Source organism: Balaenoptera borealis (assembly GCF_965194805.1).
Source record: "Balaenoptera borealis genome assembly, chromosome: 5".
Taxonomy (NCBI): domain Eukaryota; kingdom Metazoa; phylum Chordata; class Mammalia; order Artiodactyla; family Balaenopteridae; genus Balaenoptera; species Balaenoptera borealis.
This window is the reverse complement of record NC_138862.1, coordinates 93,336,389-93,359,254: the sequence shown is the minus strand read 5'-3', so window position 1 is coordinate 93,359,254 and position 22,866 is coordinate 93,336,389. Positions and strand designations below refer to the sequence as shown.

Sequence of the window (22,866 nt, the reverse complement as noted above, 5' to 3'; positions counted from 1 at the left end):
CAAGTATTGAACACCCAAATGTGGCAGTGACTCTAAAAAAGGGTGATAAAGCCTAGATTCAACATTGTGTTTATGGTCTGGTCTCTTGTTCTTCACTAATTTTTAAGGTCAAGAATTTTTGACCCCTTTTCTGACCCTCCTAATTGTATCTGCTCTCCTAGAAAGTTTGATAAATGAGGAAAGTAAGCATCATAGAGGTTAAACAACTTGCTAGTAGGTGGTGGGTGAATCCGGGATAATTGAAGCACAGGGCTGTTTGACTCCAAAGCCCAAGCTATCTCAGTCCATCCATTTCTGGAGCCTACCCGTCATTCTGAACTAGCTCTACTCATCCATGTTGGGTCATAAGAGCAGGGAAGGAATAAAGGACACTGATGGATTCATTGTGCTGTCATACTGGATAATAAAGAGAGATGGTGGGGGGAATGAATGGAACAGAAGCTAAACTCACTTAAGGAAGAAATGTTCTCTTCCGGACAGTAGTAGATATTATCCTCATACACAAAAGGTATTTGTGAGGGTAATTTCCAGAAGTGAGCTTAGTTGGATTACTTTCAGATATTTGAATGAAGAATTTCCATCATCTGTACTTAATTTAGCACTTTTGACTGAGAGCTACTGGTGTTGGTCTTTTACCAGCAGAGAAAACATTATTGAGTTAATTGTCACTTATGGTGTTAATCTGCTGGTTCTTTAATTTCTCATCTTTCTACTCATAAATCTGATTTGATGCTAAGTAAATGCCTACTCCTTTCCTTTATTTCTGAAGATAGAGTCTAAATAATTACTTCATAGACTATTTCTTTACACTTCATCACTTTTCTTTTGTCAGTTGCTTAGTGTATAATTATATTTAAAATATTTGGTTTTAGTCGATGCTCTTTTTTAAAAATGAGGCTTCTTGAAGTATTTTTGATTGTCTTGGGCTTTGCTTTAATTGACATAACCTTCCAGTTCTCCAGCTTTTTTGAAACTTTCCAAATGTTTTTTTTTTACTTCCCCAATTCCTGCTATTGTTTTGGTATTCTGTGACCTATATAGCTCTTCACTTTTAACATATACTGTTACCCTATTCAAAAAATTATATATTAATCTATTGTGACACTTATTTTTCTTGAAAATAACATATATTCCATAAATATTGTGTTCAAGCATATAAATCTAGAGAACTTTTGGATTTTGCCTTCATCATTTTTTTATTGCTATTATTTTCCCAAACACCTTGATGTCAGGATATATGTTGGAAAATAGGGGAGAAAATATAGACGTATAGTCCTTGAAGACCTTGAGTTTTCAAGAATTGTGAAACTTGGTATAAACAGAAGAAGCATATATAGGCAAAATAACATGGCAATAGGTATTGCAAAAACTTTTCTGGAATTTCCTACTATTCCTAATTCTGTAGGACATTTAAAATTACAAGTCTTTATGGTATTCAATTTTGTGAAAAAATTCAATTATTGTCTTTAAATTTTTCTTCATTCTTAGGCTATTTCTAGCTTATGTGAGAGACTTGATTTTGATTCCTTTTTATTTTTCCTAAAAATTTTATTAATTTTTACCTGTATGGAAAAATACATACACATTTCTATATAAATCATGTTATTAGACAGTCAGGTTCTCATTTTCTTTGTTCCAGCTAAACTTCCAACTACCTATAAATCCCATGCCTCCTTTCATTCAAAGTCAAGGTAACCAATTATTTAAACATGTAATTCTCAATAGATCAAAGATTTTACCTTTGATTGGCAGCCAGTCTAAAGCTCTACCTTACATTTTATTCCTGTAAGCCTCCAAATAGGATATTTGATCCTTGGTCTAAGTCCTTTGCTATTTTTTGCCCTGATGCCACTCATCTCCTTATAAAATCTTGCATTTCATTATTAGCTTCACGCAGATCTGCAAATGGCTGTTTTCTCTTACTAAGTTTCCTTGGGCTCTTCAGCTAAAATGGGGCTCTATTTTATAGAAATGCATTTCTACTCTTACTATTACTATATCCTTTTAGTCATTACTTCAATTTCCTCCTCACTAGATTTCTTTTGAATTTCCTTTAATTTGGTCCCTTAACTCATGAATTCACCAAAGCTATACTTCCAAATGTCACTAATAATCATTTCTTGTTAAAAACCCAAAGCTTTCACTCTGTTCTTGCATTTCTTTCACTCTTGATTACTTTAGACACATTTAAAACTCTCTTTATTGCTTATATTTTTTTCTCAGCTTTAAGACCCTATGAGTTGTAGATGTTTGATGTCATCTCTTTCAGATATGTCTTTCAAACTTTTTGAAAAGTCATTTATATTATTTGGTCTCTTGAGGACCAACTGTGGACATTTCAAGGTATAACTCTTCTATTTTCAGGAACTGGCAAAGTGAAGGATAATTGGAACTACATTTACATTCCTAATGCTTTTTTTCTTCAGTTTTCACACTGCCCAGAGGACATATCCACTGGGATAACCCATTGCCATCTTAAAGCAAACCAGAATTTACCAACTCTTTCCTATTTCTAAGCCATTTGTCTTACTGTGTACATGTATATGTGTTTCTTGAAGGAATCTCAGTGATTAATTAGATACTATATATTGTCTGTGTCATCACAATAAGCAAAATCTGCTCTAATACAGTAGTTGCTAGCCATGTTTGGCTGTTGAGCACTTGAAATGTGGCTAGTGATTAACTTCACTTGTTTCTTTTTTATTTTTAAACGCAAATGATATATTTTCTATCTATAGGGCTAAATATTAGTAAAAGTTTCACCTGTTTCTTTTTGCATTTTTAAATGTGGCTACTAGAAAACTTAAAATTACATATGTGGCTTACATTTTATTTTATTGGGCAGTTCTGGGATAGGTTATGCTACAGTTACAACTCCCAAATCTTAGTGACTCACAACTACAAAGGTTTAATTCTCACTCATGCTCCATGTCTGTTGCAACTTGACTGAAACTTATGCTCTCTATCCCCTCACTTTAGAATCCAAGTTGATGGAACAGCCACTATCTCAAAGTCTGTCAGTCAGTGGGATAGAGGGAAAGGGAACTCCAGGGGTCTTGAACAAATAATGAAATGCTTTAGCCTGGAAGTGACTCACTTTACACCTCTATTTTTGATTCATTAATCAGCAAAGGTTGCATGGTCCAACACAGCTGTAAGATCAGGAAGTACAGCACTACTATGTCCAGAAGGTAGAAAGCCAAAACCATATAACAAATAGCATTAATCTACTATACAGTCTTTTGGAAAGTTCTTTCGGATTGTTTTTCTCCATTGATTTTAGTGTCTTTAATGCAAAATGGCCTCAATTGTCTGTTTTCCTTTAGTTGCCTATTTGGAAATGCTATTTTGGCAATCATACCATTACATTTTTTATAGAATAATGGAAGTAGTTATGTAATCTTCAGAGGTATCTTGAATTATTTTCAGTTACTGATTAGAACTTAGTCATTATTGGACGTCTCATACAATTGTTATAGTTCAAATTAAATATGTATTAGAAAATTTAGAAAAGTAAATATTGGCAATTTTCACTCATCCTCTTTGTTTATAGATTATTTCCTCATGATTTTTTCCCAAATTAAAGGACTTTTATATTTTTCATAGTGCTACAGAGATGTGTTTCCAGTTTAGCAGAGACTCCATAGCAATTAACACACTGTCACGAGCTGTAATCACTAGAAGAACAGAAAATATTGAGTTATTTGTTACTCCACGATCATGGGGGCAACCATTCTTTCTATGAGACACTGCTGGAGTTGGTGTCACCTGGTCCTTCTGGAAAATAAAGCCTGTAATTTTATTTATTCAAATTCACCTTATGCTTTTTTCAGAGAGTTGATGTAAAATCCTATATGAGATGCTCACTCTCCATGAAAACGACCAAACTACATTTTTGACACAATCACCACAAAAGATCCCATAAGATGCAGTTATGCAGAGAGATGAAGGATGTTAATGAAAATATCACAGGCTTTGGAACACAGACTTTTTAGCCAGGAAGCATCTCCATGTTACCATTTGCTAACTGACCTTAATTAAAGTATTTAAGCTTATTAAGCCTCATCTGCTCTGGAAAATGGGGGTAGTTCTTACCGTGTAGGACTGTTATGTGTCTAACTGACTTCCGGCATGTATTAATTTCCCAGTAAATGCTAGTTGTTATGAGAAGAGCTATAATGTAGCCTCATTTCCTAATTGGTGGCAACAAAGAGCGTATTACTTTTCACAGATGGATTCCTTTTGCAGAAGAAGTGTTCTCATTATTAGTTTCTTCTCAATAGCTTTTTCATTTTATTTTGAAATTATACAGTCTGTTTCAATTTGTCCTTCACCCCTGAGTCTTGTACCTTTACTATGTGTTCTCAAACACCTTAGGTAGCCCTTCATTTAAATCACTAAAGGCTTTCCTTCAAGTTGGCCTCACAGGTGGGTCTCTGACTTTGATCATTTCTTTCTGCACGTTTCCCCACTATGCTTATGCCACTTTCACAGCATTTATTACATATGCCCTTCTACTATAGTCTTATGTATAAGAGTTATTGCTCTATAAATCTTAGGCTTTTAAGGGAGGGAACTTTCACAGTAAGAATCAATTAAAAGTAAATGGAAAACGCATTCTGTACTAAGCTTTCCAATGCCTTTATCTCAATTTAAAGCTCTAAAGGACACAAAAAGGCAGATGCTGTGTTATTCCTGTTTTATAGACAAGGGAAACTGAGGCTAAGACAGTAAGTACCCAAAGTAATACTGATAGGAAGGATTCAAAGCCAAGCTGGCCTCTATTTAAAACTCAGGTTCTAAACCACTGCCCACATTTCCTGCCCCACCTCTGCTCAACTCCTGTGAACCTCTCCACCCCCTGTAACACTCAGCATACTGTCTTGATTCATGCTTTCACTTGATTAATAAATAAATTTAACTTTTCTTAACCATCATTACTTTTATTAGTAGTCAACTCATGTTATTCATGAAAACCGAAGGGATCAAAAGCATCAATAACTTAAGAACTACAGAAGGTAATACCTCTCTCTTCCATTATTTTAGATAAAGAAGACCAATCACAGAACATGCTGAGAGGGCCTGTTTCAACTGGGCAGGAGCTAACTTCTAAGCTTAGGGCCACAGTTTTGAGCTTCCTTCATGGTTCATGGCTCATCTACACTCCTGATAACATTTCCTCTTCTATCTCTATTTATTACCTATGTATTACTTCTACTTTTTTAGCCTGACTATGTTTTGAGATAGTTCATAAAGGTACAATTTAATAGAATTACAATGAAAAGGTGGGAAAAAAAAACATGGAATAAAGGAAAATAAGAATAGAAAAGCTAGATGCCAGGAGTATGGTTTGTTCACAAGGATATATCATAAGACCTTAGACAGCTAGGGGAAAAAGACTGGAAATTTGTTGCTGATCTTCTTTACACCAAAGTAAAGTAGAAATGTAATCAAATGTGAGGTTTAGTGTTCCTAATATGGAAAAGACTGCTTGCTCAAGGGAAATTTAACATATGCAGGCATGTTTCGGTGTAGTGAAAAATATCCTTTATTAAATACAACATTACATTTTCCATGGCTACTTGACAAGTTTTGCTTTGTGTCACAGCAGTGCAACAGAACTCGCTTATTAAATGGTGTGTATTCTGTCTTTCCACCAAATGCCCATCTTATTCCCTACTACATTTAGATATCAGTCTGCAAGTGGCAGGACTGAGGAGGGAACTATGAGTCTTAAAATATACATATAAAATGAAGGGGAAAATGTAAGTAAGATTGTATTTAGGCTACCAAAAAAAATTTAAGTAAGATTGTGTTTAGGCTACCAAAATGAACATACTCCAAAACTGGAGTGAGATGGTCACACCAGATTAAACAATGACCACAGATGTTGACTGACTTACTTACGATGATGATGAACAAGACCTATTTTCAGTAATGATTTCACGCATTTTTAATACTTGCTCACATTTCAGTGTTGTTTCTTTAGCACCCGTTCCTAGCTTTTGGTTTTCTGCTGTCAAAATAAGTGGGAAAAAGAGAAGGTCAAATGGATATGGCATTTTTTTATTCCAAAATAGGGCATGAGATTTGAGTATAGCCAAGGACATGCACAGATGAGTTTTGACAAAACTGAGAATACTTTCACAGTCATCAGGTCACCTGTCATGATCTGAAACTGATTAACTGATTTACAGGGTCATGTGGCAAAAACAAAGCACTGTGACTAGGCAGCAGATGTGGGTTGGAAAATATAAACCAAGTTGCCTCTTGGAGTGATCTTTTTGAGCAGCATTGGGGTCTCCAGGAATTTGACTGGCTTGGTGAATCCCTTTCTCTTTGATCCTCCTCTGCCTCTCCCGGATGTGTCTGTAGAGATGGGAAGATGGCCATTGATCCAGTTGGTATCTTACCAATCACTGAGCTCTTCTGAGAGGTGACCAAGCATGACTCTCTGGTTCCCACTCTGTCTTAATCACAGTCAATTCTTGAGATGGTTAATCTTCCCTGATAATGAGGATTTAATAATTTTTTTTAAAACATCTTTATTGGAGTATAATTGCTTTAATAATGTTTTAATTGTGATTTTTACTTCCTCCCAGTTGCCATTTCCATTACTTTTTTCACTGAGAGTTAATCATTCATCAACATTTGAAGCAGAAAGTAAACAATCTTTTGAACTTTAATGTGTAAATAGTAAAACATTAAGGCAATATTCTCAAAGTGTGTCTAAGGGCTACCCGTATCAGAATCTCTTCATGTGGGGACTTCCCTGGTGGTCCAGTGGTAAAGAATCCACCTTCCAATGCAGGGGATGCAGGTTTGATCCGTGGTCGGGGAACTAAGATCCCACATGCTGTGGGGCAACTAAGCCCACGTGCCTCAACTACAGAGCCCACGTGTCGCAAGCTACAGAGCCCACGGGGCATGGAGCCCGCACGCCACAATGAGAGAGAGAAAACCCGCACGCCAAAACTAGAGAGGAGCCCCAGTGCCAAGATCCCACGTGCCGCAACTAAGACCCGTTGCAGCCAAAAAAAAAAAAAAAAAAAAAAAAATCCCCACTCCAGAGTCATTGAAGTTTGAAAAACAGTACTTTATGTAAACTAGCATAGCAAAAAAGTAATTCTTACTTACTCTTCATTGTTTTAATTATTTAAAGGTATAATAATGCCAGCTATCTTTCCATGAGTTACCATACTAACTCCTGTGGGGACTATGGTTCTCAACTGGTGTCCCCCAAGGAATTAAACCCTAATGACTTAAGGCATCTATTATATGTAATGAGCTTTTCTATTATGCCTCTAGAATGATACTAGTTATGTAGCAACTTCCAGACAGTGGAAAAAAATAATCATTCAATTTTCTATGTTCTGAGGTTCAGAGGGGGAACCTTATTGAGAAGGAGAATTAAAATCATTTTATTGAGTTTATAAACTTGGCATTCTCATCCATTAACAAAGACATGATATTTATATTACTTAGGACAAATTAGAAATTGGCAATGTCTTTTGATGTTTCAAAATGTCTTATTATCAAAGTAAATCATGCACATGTTGAAAAAAAATCAAGTAGCATTCTTCCTCTAACTTTTGCTGCAGTGAAAAGCAACTCCAAAATTGCATTGGCTCACAATAGCAAAGGCTTATTTCTAGCTCATACTGCATATCTATCCCAAGTTGTCTGGGGGCTAGCTCTGAAACATGTATTCTCATTCAGAGACTCGGGCTGATGATTAGCCACCAGAGTTTCTGTTTAATGTTACAAAGAAAAAGGGAGAGGGTGGTGAATTATGCACTGGTTCTATTTTTTTTTAAAACATCTTTATTGGAGTATAATTGCTTTACAATGGTGTGTTGGTTTCTCCTTTATAACAAAGTGAATCAGTTATACATATACATATGTTCCCATATCTCTTCCCTCTTGCATCTCCCTCCCTCCCACCCTCCCTATCCCACCCCTCTAGGTGGTCACAAAGCACAGAGCTGATCTCCCTGTGCTATGCGGTTGCTTCCCACTGGCTATCTATTTTACATTTGGTAGTGTATATATGTCCATGCCACTCTCTCACTTTGTCACAGCTTACCTTTCCCCGTCCCCATATCCTCAAGTCCATTCTCTAGTAGGTCTGTGTCTTTATTCCCGTCTTGCCACTAGGTTCTTCATGACCTTTTTTTTTTTTTTCCCTTAGATTCCATATATATGTGTTAGCATACTGTATTTGTTTTTCTCTTTCTGACTTACTTCACTCTGTATGACAGACTCTAACTCCAACCACCTCACTGCAAATAACTGAATTTCGTTTCTTTTTATGGCTGAGTAATATTCCATTGTATATATGTGCCACTTCCACATGTCACTTTCACTCAGCTCCATTGTCAGGAAGTTCAGTCCTGCCATATTCTCACAGGGCAGAGACTGGGAATATTTGGTGAACAGCACTAATGATTACAAGTTTACTGAAAAGCAAGTTTGTTTTTAAACTCCTCCCTCCTCCCAGGCTCCGTCCCCAAACGACAACCACTTCTGTTTCTGTGCTTACCTTTTCTGATGTGTATTTTTAAATGATATGTTTATATCTCTTTTTAAAAAAATCTACTTACACATAGTATATTGATTTCCTGCTGTGGAAGAAGAGTTTAGTTCATTCACCCCATCAACTTTCTCTCTGTTCCCTGCCCCTGACCTGTCCCCAACTATCTTGCCTTCTTTGGAAGTTAATTGAAGATGTACTATAGTAAGAAGAGGTTATACCAAGGAAGATGAATACATGTCAAGGAAAGAGTGGGCTTAACTTAGAAGCACAGTCACATGCTGTCCTACAATGATAGCTATACTGCTGACTTAGAGAACAGTAGAACAACTGGTTTTGGGTGGAAGACTCTGGAAAATAGGAGTCTGTAAAATACAAAGAATGATTAACAACTTGCACAAAATTACGAATATGGTAAAGACATTTGGTGGAGGATTAAAAAATGAGAATTCATTCTAAATGACACAAAAAAGTATTTTCCTTATAGAAATATAAGGGCTATTGGATTTAGATGAAATACAATCCTAGTATATGACTCAAGGTTGCAACTGACTATACTTGCAGCAGCAACATCACAGTAATAACAATGACTAGGTTTGAGAGTTTGGAACTAATCTAACTATATAAATATAAAAGTAAATTTAAGGCTGTCAAAGCTTAGGTAGAGCAAAAAAGAGGGTGAGGAATGGGTGGGAGCATTAATGTCCTTTCTCATTCTGTAAAATACGGAGTCAGTGCGTATTGTCTGTGATTCCTGACATTTGAAGTAGAGGTTTGAAATTTCAAAGGTATCAATGAGGGGACTGAGGATAGTGATTTAATTATATGTAGATTGGAAGATTAACTTCCTGAGGAAGGAAGCAAGAGTGGTAAACTTTCTGATAGTTTGCATACCTAAAAATGCCTTTATTCTACCTTCGTATTCAACTGATAGTTTCACTGTACGTAGAATCTTTTTTTTTCATTTATAGTCCATTACTTTGAAGGTTTTACTCTATTTGTTTTCATACTTCCAATATTACTAGAATCCAATCTGATTCATGTTCCTGCATTGCTGGCCTATTTTTTTTCTCCTTAAAAGAATTTGTGATCCCATCCTTGAACTTGATGTGGTTAATTTTTACAAAGATGTATCTATACGTGGATTTCTTTTTTCATTCTTTTTACTAGGTGCTTGATGAGCTCTTTCAATTGAAAAATCATATCCTCCAGCCCTGGGAAATTCTCTTCTACTATTTCTTTGATAACTTTTCCCCTGCAATTTTTTCCTATTCTCTCATTCTTGAATTCTGGTTAATCAGATAATGGACTTCCTTGTTTGACCTCCTGCATTACATATTTTCTCTTATTTATTTCATCTTTTTAATATATTTTTACTCTCTCTAGAATATATCCTTTAATGTGACTTTCATTTCTTCTACTGAACATTTATTTTGGAAATTTTATTTGCCTTTTCCAAGAGCTCTTGTTCTTTTATTGTTCCATTTTTGTTGAATCCATTTCTTATTTTATGCATTCAATGTCTTCCTATATCTTCTTCCCAGATACTAATGAAAGCATCTTGTAAAGTCTTATTCTGCTCTCTAAATTTTTTCTGTCTCTTTTGGAGTTGATTTTTCCATTTGCGTAGTTAGGCCATTTTTTTCCACATTGCTTTTTTTCCTTAATGATTGGTTACCTTTTATGGTTAGAAATGAAGTATATAAAAGTTTCCTAGAAGCTCTATAGATGTGGACAGAATTGATCATTAGTTTTCTCTTTATGGTGAATAGGAAAGAGGCCAGCCCTTATACTGGGGTTCTGTAAATGTCAGATACTGAGTTTTCTTATATTTTCATTAGAAAAGAACTCTCTGTTTATTGTTCATTTGTTTGTTTATTTTTGACCTGGGATAAGTGGACTACTGGGTATTTCACGGGATCAGGAATTTTATTTAGACTTCTGTTTAATCTCCCCTTTTTCAGTCTCATCCCTCAATTTTAGTGTTATTTATATAGAGTTGTCCTTTATATTTAAAGATGTTGTTGCTGCAGGTGTCAACTATTACTCTAAGAGTGATTAAAAATCCATGCTACATGTCTGTTATCCCTTCCATTCCAATAACTATAGAATACATATTTTTGTTCAAATAGCTGTAGCTGGCGTGATTTGTCTCCAGAGTTCTGAATATTTCCTTTAACTTTTCTACCTCATCATACTCACATGACCTGTCTTCAACTTTTCATTTGCAGTAGGTGGTCTAGGAGAATGTATTGAAGAAAACTCAGTATTTACTTGCATCATTTTATCTAGTTCTCTTGCTACCCTGGCTTTAGACAACTCAGGTGAGCATATTACCTAGCTTAATTTTGTCCAATTTCTTAATTCTGTTCGAAACATCCATTACTGGTTTTGTTTTGGGTTTCTTGGGGGTTTTTTTTTGCTTTTTGTTTTTTGTTTTTTGCACTAAAATGTCAGAAACTATGTCATTGAAACAGAACTTTTCATCCAGAAAAGAAAAATTATTGCTTATATAGCTTCCAGCTAATTTCACAACATATGTTCAGATTTTCTACTTTTGTCTATTAGCATAGCACTTAACAATGTTCTACAAAGATAGCAAAAACGGATATGCTACTAATGAAATCTGTCACTTGGATGTGGGGCTTCCCTGGCACAACTTAGTAAAGAACTCAGAGCTTCTTCAAGATAATGATTAATTTTAGCACTAGTCTGCCTTTTCAAAGCAGTACATAAACTCCTGATGTATATACATATGACCATATCCATTAGAATAAAACCAGTTCTTGAATAGCACTGAAGTTTTCTGATGATTTTGACAGTGTCCATTGAGTTGAAAGTTTATCAGAAGATAGCAAGCATATTCTAATATTATCTTGTGTTCTGAAACATGACTAAAAGAGATTAAATAAAGTCAGATATCATAAGTTAAATTCTTATAAGAGTAGCCAAAGAATCTTGGTTTTCTGAGACTAAGACATCAATAAGATTGATGATGATTCATTCATTTATATATGCAATTAAATGTTTATTGAACTCAAAATCTGTGCTAGTCACTACATTGAAAGCTAGAAATAAAATGGTAGAGAAAATAGATGCAGTTCTTTCCCTCATAAAGCTTAGAGATAAGTAAAGAGAGAATTGTAATACAATGTGATAGTGTAATAAAATATTGTTTGTCATGGGAACACAGATGAGTGACAGTAAACAAAGACTTGGGTGGAGGGATGGAGGTCAGGGAAGTTTTCTCAGTGAGAATAATGTCTTAGCTGAAATCTAAATGATGTATGGAAGTTAACCAGCTATATAAGAGGTCAAAGGAGTGTGTTTTAGAGAAAAAGGACATGGAAAATTCTGAAGCATGGGTATAATTGAGTACCAAAATAATGTTTTGAGTGACTGAAGTATTGTGTTGAATTGTGTGTGAGAGTGGAATAAGGTGGTAAGTCATAATAGTGTGCTAAGTCATAATAAAGACTTTATTATCTTAAAAGTAATAGAAAGCGCTTATTTGATTTTAAGTAGGAAAGTGCCACGATTACTTGTGTGTGTATGTGTGTTTATTACTCTGACTGCTGTTGGAGAATGGTCTGGAGAGAAGCAGCATGGGACAGTAGAAAGACAAAGGACTACTGGGTATTTCGCGGGATCAGGAATTTTATTTAGACTTCCGTTTAATCTCCTTTTTCAGTCTCATCCCTCAATTTTAGTGTTATTTATATAGAGTTGTCCTTTATATTTAAAGATGTTGTTGCTGCAGGTGTCATAAGTTGTTGTTCAACTGTGTAAGAGATAAGGATGTGGCAATGAAAACAGAGAAAAGTAGAAGTCATAGAATTTGTACATTCTAGTAATTTATTGGATATAATGAATGAGGAAAAAGGACTCACGAAGCACCATATTTCTAGCTTGGGCAACTAAGTGGTTATCAGTACCATTCCCTGAAAAAAAAAAGTACATGGAAAGAATTGGGTTTGGAGAAATCCTTGAGATAAGTTTGAGATATATTGAGTTTCAAGTACTTGTGAAACATCCAAAAAGAGGTATGTAGTAGATAGTTAGAAAAATAGGTTTAAAAAATATTTGACCTAGATATATAGATTTGGAAAATTTCCTTATATTGGTGGCAAACTAAGCCATAGAGTTCATGACACAATCCAGAAAGAGACTGCAGAATAAAAAAGGAAAGGGTCCATAATAGAAAACTGAGGAACCTCAACATTGAAGGGATGGGAGACCAAGAAGGCCCTAGAGTTAGGAGAAAAAAACCGGGAAGGGGTATTACAGCAGAATCAGGGAAAGAAAGTGCTGTGACATGGAGGGAGAAAGTAATCAAGAATGTGAATTGATACTGACAAGTCAATACATGCTAAAGAGTGTAAGTTATCTGTTAGATATAGCTGCAAGATAGTCATTGACGACTTTGCAAAAATTTTATTGTCGAAGATGAACTGAAGCCTAAGAGGTAGTGTAAAGGCAGAGATAGAAACAAATATACATCCCAGAAGACTTATAACTCTAAGAAAGTATGTGAGAATTAACTTTCTTTGAAGCCCTGTCTGGCAAGAATAGAGATTAAGCTAGGTAGATAGATTAATTTTAAGTAAAATTTGAGACTTTCTCACAAGAGTAATAAAAGAAAAATGCATATGAATTAGATTTCACTAGATCCTCTGTCTGGTACGTATTGGTATGATAAGCCTGGGCAGTGGGTTGTGCTGTCAAATCTCTGCATTATTGTTCACCTGACAATGAAATGATAACAAATGTTCAATATCATCTCTTTATGTATATTTGTACTTGTACACATAAGTTGAGCAGTACTCACAAATCTGCAAACAAAAAAGTATTCTGCATCTTGAATGAAGAAGAAAATAATTCAGTATCTTACTAAATTCCTTAACAAAAAGAGCAATGCTCTTTTGAAACACTGTTGTAAATTAATACATGCACATGCTTTTTTAAAAAGAAAATACTGGGCTTCCCTGGTGGCGCAGTGGTTAAGAATCTGCCTGCCAATGCAGGGGACATGAGTTCGAGCCCTAGTCCGGGAAGATCCCATGTGCTGCGGAGCAGCTAAGCCTGTGCGCCTCAACTACTGAGCCTGCACTCTAGAGCCCGCGAGCCACAACTATTGAGACTGCGTGCCACAACTACTGAAGCCTGCATGCCTAGAGCCCATGCTTCTCAACAAGAGAAGCCACCGCAGTGAGAAGCCCGCACACCTCAGCAAAGAGTAGCCCTTGCTCGCCGCAACTAGAGAAAGCCCATGCGCAGCAACGAAGATCCAACACAGCCAAAAATAAATAAATAAAATAAATAAATTTTTAAAAAATTAAAAAAAAAGCAAGTACTGCTAAACTCAAAAGGTATGAAATAAAAATATAACATCTTACATTAAGCCCCCAGCTTACTCCCTGGAGAAAACCATCTTTTCAGAACTTTTCCCTGAGTCTATAAGTAAGATATGCATTTTAGGCGAGGCTTATCCACTTTGGGGCACTTGTTAATTGAATTTAGAACTAGAGTGACTTGCATTATTTAAATTGTTCTTGGGTACAATTACTATTTTCTCTTGTGACTATCTCAGTGCATACAAGTCTGAATCTTTCCAAATCTTATTTTCATACCAGAGGCCACCATCAGCTGTCATTTGAGTTCTCTCTCATTCTGAACTACAGTCTTGTAAATTTTTTATTCACTCAACAGGATTATAGCCCATACTTTGAAAGAAGTACTTCATTCTAATTAGTTCCACAGGTGCCTTTCTTTTAAAAAGGAAATAGTTTCCACACTGTCTCCAGAAGAATGTTTTTGAGTCATTATTCCTTTGATAAATGAACTCATTGCTGAGCTGGGGTTTCCTTTAAGGGTCTCTGTGATGCACAGAAATGCTGTGTTATAACTTTTGATCCATGACTGCTCTAATTTTCTCAATTTATCCAATATTATATCCAGATATGCAGTCCCAGATCTCCAATGAACCACACTGATACTTCCTTGTTAATTTTATGTACTTATTTTTTCTCAGGTTGCTACTAAACATAAGTTCTTCTCTTCATACTAGTTATCATGTGTCAGCTTTTACAGAATTAGGTTGTTTATGGCATTGGTATGAGAATAAAGTATTTACAGACAATGGATTAGTGGTTTGAATTCTTCCCATGCTATCAGTAATCAAAAGTTGTTAGTACTCTCTTGGGGTCTATATAAAATGAAGGTGGTCTGATTATAATTCTAGGCCATTAAGAAGGAGCATGATTTCTATTTCAGAGGGCAGGAACAGAATTCTTGGTAAAGAGACCAGATGTCTTCTTTGAATAGCCTGTTAAAACAAAACCTGAACATGTTTGAATTTTTTCCCCAAAAGTTATATCCCTGGAGTAGTGATAAAATGTTTCATTCTCTCTTCCCAGCAATTTGCTCATACTATAGTAATTTATAAATTTATTAACATACCCATTTACTGCTTTCTCCAACAGTAAAAGCTCAAAAAGTTCTTTGAGGTTGTTTCTGTTTTCCTTGTTCCAAACCAAAGCCTGCCAAAACCAAACATCTTTGGTCCTTCACTTAACACCTGCAGCTACCTTGTTACTGGTGTTTCTCTGGATCTCATAGTTTATCATCCTGTCAAATGATGGCTGTAAATCTATCCTGCATCTCTAAAATTAATGGTTGGTCAATACATCAAAGAAGCTTTATGTACATTTGACCAAGTCAAACTAGGATACAAAAATATATATAAGATGATTTTTAAATGCTTATATTATATCAGCCAGACTTTAAAGTTTTGCATACCTTAATATAATAAAAAGGTGAAAGAGAAAGTATTGAGGAAATCAAACTGGAAACTGTGCTTGAAAACTAGAATGTTTATATGAGACCAGCACCTAAATTTTTCTTTCTAGATCATGTGATGCTTCTGAAGTGGTTACAGAAATAATGTGATCTGTCTGGAGAGCTAATAGTGGTCAGTGTGTTTCAAGACAATTTTCTGAAGGAAAATACAGCATATGATTTTAGTTTGATAATAAAGACTGGACTTTGATATTATTTATTGAAGAATTTTTCAATTATTTTTACTGTGGCCCACAAAACATGTATTATTTTATGTTAGGATCAAGTATACACAAACACACTGACACGTGTGTGTATGTGTAAATATATATATATATATATAAATATGTTTAGATTTGTATGTGCATGTATATGATATGGAGCAGAGGTTTTAGTAAACGATTCTTACTTTACAATGTGCAATGCCCTCTGATATATTCTATTCGCCTCTATTCTATTGTGTACCATTAAAAAATAACTAATCATATCCCATTAGATTTATTTCATGCCCGATTAATGGGTTACACACTACAGTTTGAAAAACACTGCTCTATTGTGATTCCTTGAGAATTGTGAATATATATTTCTATATTATGTTCTTCCTACCACAATTGCTTTCATTTAAGAAAAAGATTTGTCATAATTTATATTTATGTGTTAGGGATTTTTTTAAACCACTAACTCTGAATTTCTGTTAGATTAAAGGTACCACATGTTCTGAGCGAAGACCACAAGTATGGTCACTATCATTGTGGACCAAAATAGTCCATAACTATCCCTCTTTCACAAAACTAGATTGTAAATCCAGGTAAACTATGTGTTTAAAAGGAGTATCAAGATTTTTCTTTTCACTTGTGCTTATCTGTTCCCTGAATAAATGAAAGCCTGCTTCCTAGACTAATATTCCAGCATACTTACAAGGTCTAAATATTCTTTAGCAAAAGACAAAAGAAAATAATTCAAATTTTGGTTGAACAAAGTGATTATATCTTTCACCCTGTATATCTGTTTTAATATAGTTTCAGTGAACCATACATGTTTTTTTTCCTGTTTACTGATCCATACTCCTGTGTCAATAAAAAAGTTGCCTATCATTTTATACTAAAATTTACTTTCTCCCTGAATGAAAACAATGCTTGCTCTTTTTTTATTAGATTAAATTATTTACAAGAGGGATGCTAAATCATGCAATGCTTGTTATAAAAATTGTTTGAACCAGTTCTTTATGATGCTTACATTCCTGGAGAAGATGACTGTGCATATTTCTGAACCAAATTTAGCCTGCTGACAATGTTAACCCTTAAAATTTGGAGGACAAAGCAATCCTTTGTAAGTTATGTTCATATTTCCTTTGCCTGCAAGTCATCCAACATTGTTCACTCTATTACAGAAGTCAGTCACATAGTCTCTCCCAAAGCTAACCCTTCCCAGTGGGCTGTGATTGGTGACATAACCTTATCTTCTACCTCAGTGATTAATTCCACAGGTCACTGACAGATGATGGTTTTCAAAATGCAGAAAGTGATGAGGAGATTATGAGGATATGTGTCACTTGAGTTAGACTCTGAAAGCCTGAAAAGAGTCGTGAGTTCTATTGTTGGCTCAGTCAAGGTTTGACTTTTAATATCTCAATTGAACTTATCCTTTTTGCTTTTCCTGCAGAGTATTGCAGTTTGTTATAATTTTTTTTCGCAATCTTGAAGATTTTTTACAAGTGAAATGTGAATGAGAAGTACATTTAGGCAATTAAGATGGAGAAAATTTTGCTTTTAATAAATACATGCAGAAGTTTAGAGCTAATATCAGTGTAATTGGGTATTGGATCCAATATATGTCATGTTTTGATAAATAGTGCATTTAGGCACATGTGCCTGGTGTCAAGGAAGGATCTTCTGCTTTTATGTCCTCCGTCAGTCTTCACAAACGACTGAAGTTTAGGGAGAGCAGGAAGAGTAAAAGTAAAGAAAAGAGTCTAAATGAGTTAATCAATAAGAATAATGTTAGATATTTATCTTATTATTTCCCTTCAACACATTCATCACACAGAATTTTCAAATGACCTGGGAGTCATCATAGTCATCATATGGCTACTGGGTATTAAGTATATTTCCTAAAACTACTGAAAAAATGTTGAAAGTATTTGCTAAATTCTTAAAGTTCACAAGCCGCATTTGTAACCTGCGAAGTCTTTGTGAGACTATTATGCTACTATTTAGTGAAGTTAATTTTACTAACATAAACTTTTCTTGTAGACTAGCAACTAGAATAATAGAATGTAAACTAAGATGTTATCATGAAACATCTTAGACATTGAGAAGTTCTGACTCATTAAAATATGCACTACAATTTAGTCACTTATAACTATATCCTATAAGAATATTTTTAATTTAAATTCCCTGACATTCTTCCAGTTTTTTTCCCTACACATATGGTCTTTTTTCATCGCAAACATTTCTGTGATCTAATCAGATTTCTTCACTGCACTATCACTTTAACTGAAAAACTTCATTCTGGTTCTTTCTTCTAATCACCTCCACTTTTGTCTTACCCTCATGTGTAACTTTTGCAACAGAGGAGTCACAGATTGAGTTGGGCTGGAGTTGCGGACAGGTGGTGAGGTGATGACTACAGAAAGTAAAGGAATATCAGTGATGAGCGGTGTAATTGTCAGGTTCTTACCTGGGTTTTTACAGAAAAAAAAAATGAAGAAGTAAAAAATGGAATTGAAGTGAAGGATCATCACATCTTGGGAAAAGAACACAAAGCTAAGCCAGCTCAATGCTAACTTAAACTAAACATAGGAGATGTTAGTTCTGCTACTGTCTATATTATGGATTGGTTAAATTGGTTGGATACTCTTTGCCACTTAGTTAATATGCAAGATTTAAATGGCTTAACGTCTGGAGTAATTGTTTTGTGTTTTTGAAAGTATTGTGTTTGGCATAAATATTTTTTTAATGATCTCTGATCCTAGGAAGGTTATATTTATACCCTGAGGATCCACCCTTTAAAAGATCCTTTTGTCTTTTACATAAACTTTGGATCTAGTTTGATGTAATCTCTCAGTTTTAAAGATAATTATAATTACTTTCTTCAACAGAAAATCTTTTTTTTAAAATTTTATTTTATTATTATTTTTTTAGCTTTTTATTTTATATTAGAGCATAGCTGATTAACAATGTTATGATAGTTTCATGTGCACAGCAAAGGGACTCAGCCATAGATATACATGTATCCATTCTCCCCCAAACTCCTCTCCCATCCAGGCTGCCACATAACATTGAACAGAGTTCCCTGTGCTATACAGTAGGTCCTTGTTGGTTATCCATTTTAAATATAGCAGTGTGTACACGTTGATCCCAAACTCCCTAACTATCCCTTCCCCCCATGCTTCCCCACCCCAGTGTGGTTCATTCTCTAAGTCTGTGAGTCTAACAGAAAATCGTTTATGCATCAATATGAAATCCCTTCCAGAGGCAGGCAGAGTTGCACTGTGATCATGGAATCAAAGCCATCTGGCTCCAAACCCCAACTTAACTATTTACTACTCAGGTGACCCAAACCAAGCTCTTTCATATCTATAAACTTCTGTTTCTTCATTTATATAATGGTACCAATTGTACTTACTTATTTAGAATTCTGTAAGCATGACCAATGACAGTACTTTGCAAGAAAAAGTCACTTAAAAATGATAGTAGTAGCTGTTTTATTATTGTTTGTTATTAACAAAAGCTCTGTATATAGTTCCTAGGTACTATAGTAAGTTAGTAGTAATTACAATTTATATAGTTATAAATTACAGTGATTCCTATGAGCACATTAGTAGAAAACTAAGTAAAACAAATATATCCAAAATGATAGAGAATACTCTTTGTAAGCCAGCCATAAGATGATGACTGTTAAACAATGGATGATCCTTTCCTTAGAGAAGAGAAAATTATTTATTCCATATTGAAATAGATTCACTGTGTAAAATTCATGCTGTGATACATGAGAAATTTTCTGTAGAATGTGTGACTAATCCACTGTATAATAAGTTCATTTTCACCTTTGTGAAAACATGGAAAAGTCTTTTTGATGGCAAAAGTGAGAGCTGGCCGCCTGGGAAGAAAGGAAGTCAGCCTATAGAAATCAGATTCTTAACAGGTACAGGGTCAGAAAAGTTATGGTGGTTTTAAATACAGCATGACTTCTGAGCAATTATTGGCCTCTAAATAATCCAAGGTAATTTGAAAGAATATTTTTTTCCTAGCTCAAATCATCCATACTTCAGATAATAATTGTTGGCAGTGGAGAATTAATATGATAGTCTCTAATTTTTCCTACACATTTGAGATTTTTGTATTAAATAGCATCACTTATTTATATATATGTGCTATTGTTAATGTTTTGCCTTATTTATATGTTTATATAATACAATAGTGTAGAAAAGCACACCATATTTTTGAAACTTAATGATTTCTATGTAAGAAACTATTGAGATATTCAAAATATGATCTGTGGACTGGCAACAAGGAAGCTTATTAAAAATGCACACTCTCAGATTCTGCCTCAGAACTATTGAATCAGGTATTGTGTTTTAATAAAATTCCAGGTAATTCAGTGCACATTAAAGTTTGAGAGGCCTTGGGTTAGATCCCAAAGTTATTCCTGACTTCAGAGGTCTTTATATTTCCAAATTATAAATACTTGCAAATTAGTCTTGCAGATCCAAATTTCCAAAGTGATGGGGATTACCACAGTTAACTGGTTCATTAAGAAAGAAATCCTAATTAAACAAACAAAAAAAATCTAAGTGCACATAGATATGTATGAAAAGGAAATTACATTGTTTACCAAGGCTGATACCAAATCCAAAGCAATGACAAGAGTCTCTAAATATATGAAGGGCTGTTCACCAGAAGAGAAATTGAAATTGCTCCATGTATTGTATATGCAGAGAGAATTACTAGGATCAATGAATAGAATATAGAGGAAAAAAGGGTTTTGCTGACAGGTAATTGAACTGTGCATATGTGCATTACATTCCTTCACAAGTAATATGTTTATCTCCCTTCCCCAAGCATAGGTTACCCAGTTATCTGTCAGGAACACTGTTGAAAGAGCTTCTTGGGTAGGAGGTTTAAACTGAAACACCTCAGAAGAATGACCTCAGAGGTGACTTTCAACTCTAAAATTCTAGGATTTGTCTACTCAGGTACTAAAAATGCCTGTGAATAATTGGATATATGTGACAAGTGAAAAGAGAACTGTTTGAATGAACATAAGTAGTGGTTAGGTTTAACAGCTAATAAGAATAATCAGCTACACTGCCTGTGCAGATTTAAGAGGCAAATTACATGTTTAACAAAGCTGACTAACAGAGGTGCTTCCAACTATTTTGTGAAGACTTGGAAATTCTCTCACTGAGCCCTCTGCTGGCTGATATGCAGGGCAGCACTGATTTTGGGGTAGGAAAGGAAACAAAACTTCCCCTCTGGGTATAATGTTAGCTGGTGTTTGTACATAAAGAGAGGTACAGAGTAAGAGCAGGGATCAGTTGATTAAGATGGCTCGTGAGAGTTGCAACTTGTTTGACTTTTGGAAATTTATTTTTGATTATCTTTGTCATAGCCGTTGATTCAATTGGTGCCATGTGGTGACACCAGTAAATGACTTATCAATTTTTAAATATTAAAACCAAATCTATTTTCAAAAATTATGCTGAAATTTATAATTATATAAAGCTTTAAAAAGTATAATTAATAATTGGCAGTTTCCTAAATTAAGAGTGAAAGATAATTCAAAATTACTTTAGAAGAGAAACAAAACTGTATAAAGGTCTTCCCCTGCTTCAACATGTTTAAAACTAGGTTTGTTTAAGACTGAATCAACAGTGATGGTTAATTCACTATCATTTTCAGGATGCAGTGGCGATATTGAGGGAGAATCCAACACATGGCGGGAAAATACCCTAATGTGGAATGTTTCCATTATCCCCCAAAGGTCCTAGTGTGCTTTTTTTCCATTCAATCTCTAACACCTGCACACCTCAAGAAACTACTTTTCTGAATTGAATCACACTTTAATCAGCATAGCTTAGCATTGCCCATTCTTGAACTTCAGTATATATGATATACGTTTGGCTTTTTTTTTTAATAAACATATTCATTTTTAATTATTTATTTATTTATTTTTGGCTGTGTTGGGTCTTCATTTCTGTGCGAGGGCTTTCTCTAGTTGCGGCAAGCGGGGGCCACTCTTCATCGCGGTGCGCGGACCTCTCACCATCATGGCCTCTCTTGTTGCGGAGCACAGGCTCCAGACGCGCAGGCTCAGTAGTTGTGGCTCACGGGCCTAGTTGCTCCGCGGCATGTGGGATCTTCCCAGACCAGGGCTCGAACCCGTGTCCCCTGCATCGGCAGACAGATTCTCAACCACTGTGCCACCAGGGAAGCCCCACGTTTGGCTTTTTTGAGTCTGAAAGATTCATTCAGGTTTTTGACCTTATCAGTAGTTTGTTCCTTTTATTTATGAATAGTATTCCACAATTTATTAGTTCTCTTGATGGTGGACATTTAGCTTGTTTAAAGTTTTTGGCTCCTATAAATTAAGTTACTATGAATTTTTAAAAATTTTTGTTGTGTAAATAGGCAGTAGAATTTTTACTCCTATGGTAATTGTGTAAATATAAAAAAACTAACAAACTGTTTTTCATAATAGTCAAACCTTTCTACATTCCCATTAGCAATGTCTGAGAGTTCCAGTTGCTCCACATCCTTGTCAACACTTGGTATTTTTAGTATTTTAAATTTTAAGCCCTTCTCGGTGGGGAGAGGGGGGATTATGAAAATGTATTTCATTGTTCTTTTAACTTGTTTTACTCTAATGATGTTGAACACCTTTTTGCGCCCTAATGGACCATTTATATGTCTTCTTTAGTGAGTGGTTTGTTCAAACATTTGGCTATTTTTTATTGTGCTGTTTATCTATATATTGTTGATTGCTTAGTGTATTTTAGATATAAGTCCTTTATCAGATCAAGAAAAATTCCTGTTATTGTTGGTTTGCTGATAAATATTTTATAATTACAAATGGGTATAAAATTCTATAGTTATTTTTCATCAATTGAGATGTTTATATAATTTTTAACCTTTAATTGATGAATTACATTGAATTATTTTTGAATGTTAAGCCTGCCTTGAATTAATGGGAAGCTACAAATTGAAGCTTTTCTAGATATTGCTGTATTCATTTTACTAATATTTTGTTAAGGACTGTTACTCCTATGTTCAGAAGGAACATATGTAGTTTTGTGTTTGATCTCCTTGTCACGTTTTGGTGTCAGGATTATGTAGAGTTCATAAAATGAATTAGGAAGTATCCCATACTTTTCTATTAACGTAAAGAGTTTTTTAAAGATTGACATTATTTATTCCTTAAATATTTGATAAAATTCAACAGGGAAGCCTCTAGGCCTATAACTTTTTTTGTTGTTGTTATTTTTTTTTAAGAAA

At 34.8% G+C, this 22,866-nt stretch overlaps 1 long non-coding RNA gene across 1 annotated transcript in view; it reads right to left on the bottom strand.

Moving 5' to 3' along the window:
- LOC309629817 overlaps positions 1 to 22,866 on the bottom strand; it is a 613,218-nt gene extending 590,352 nt beyond the window's left edge. The window contains exon 1 of the long non-coding RNA XR_014245237.1: positions 1 to 22,866. This exon is cut by the window's left edge and continues 11,363 nt beyond it. This is a non-coding gene — a long non-coding RNA (uncharacterized lncRNA).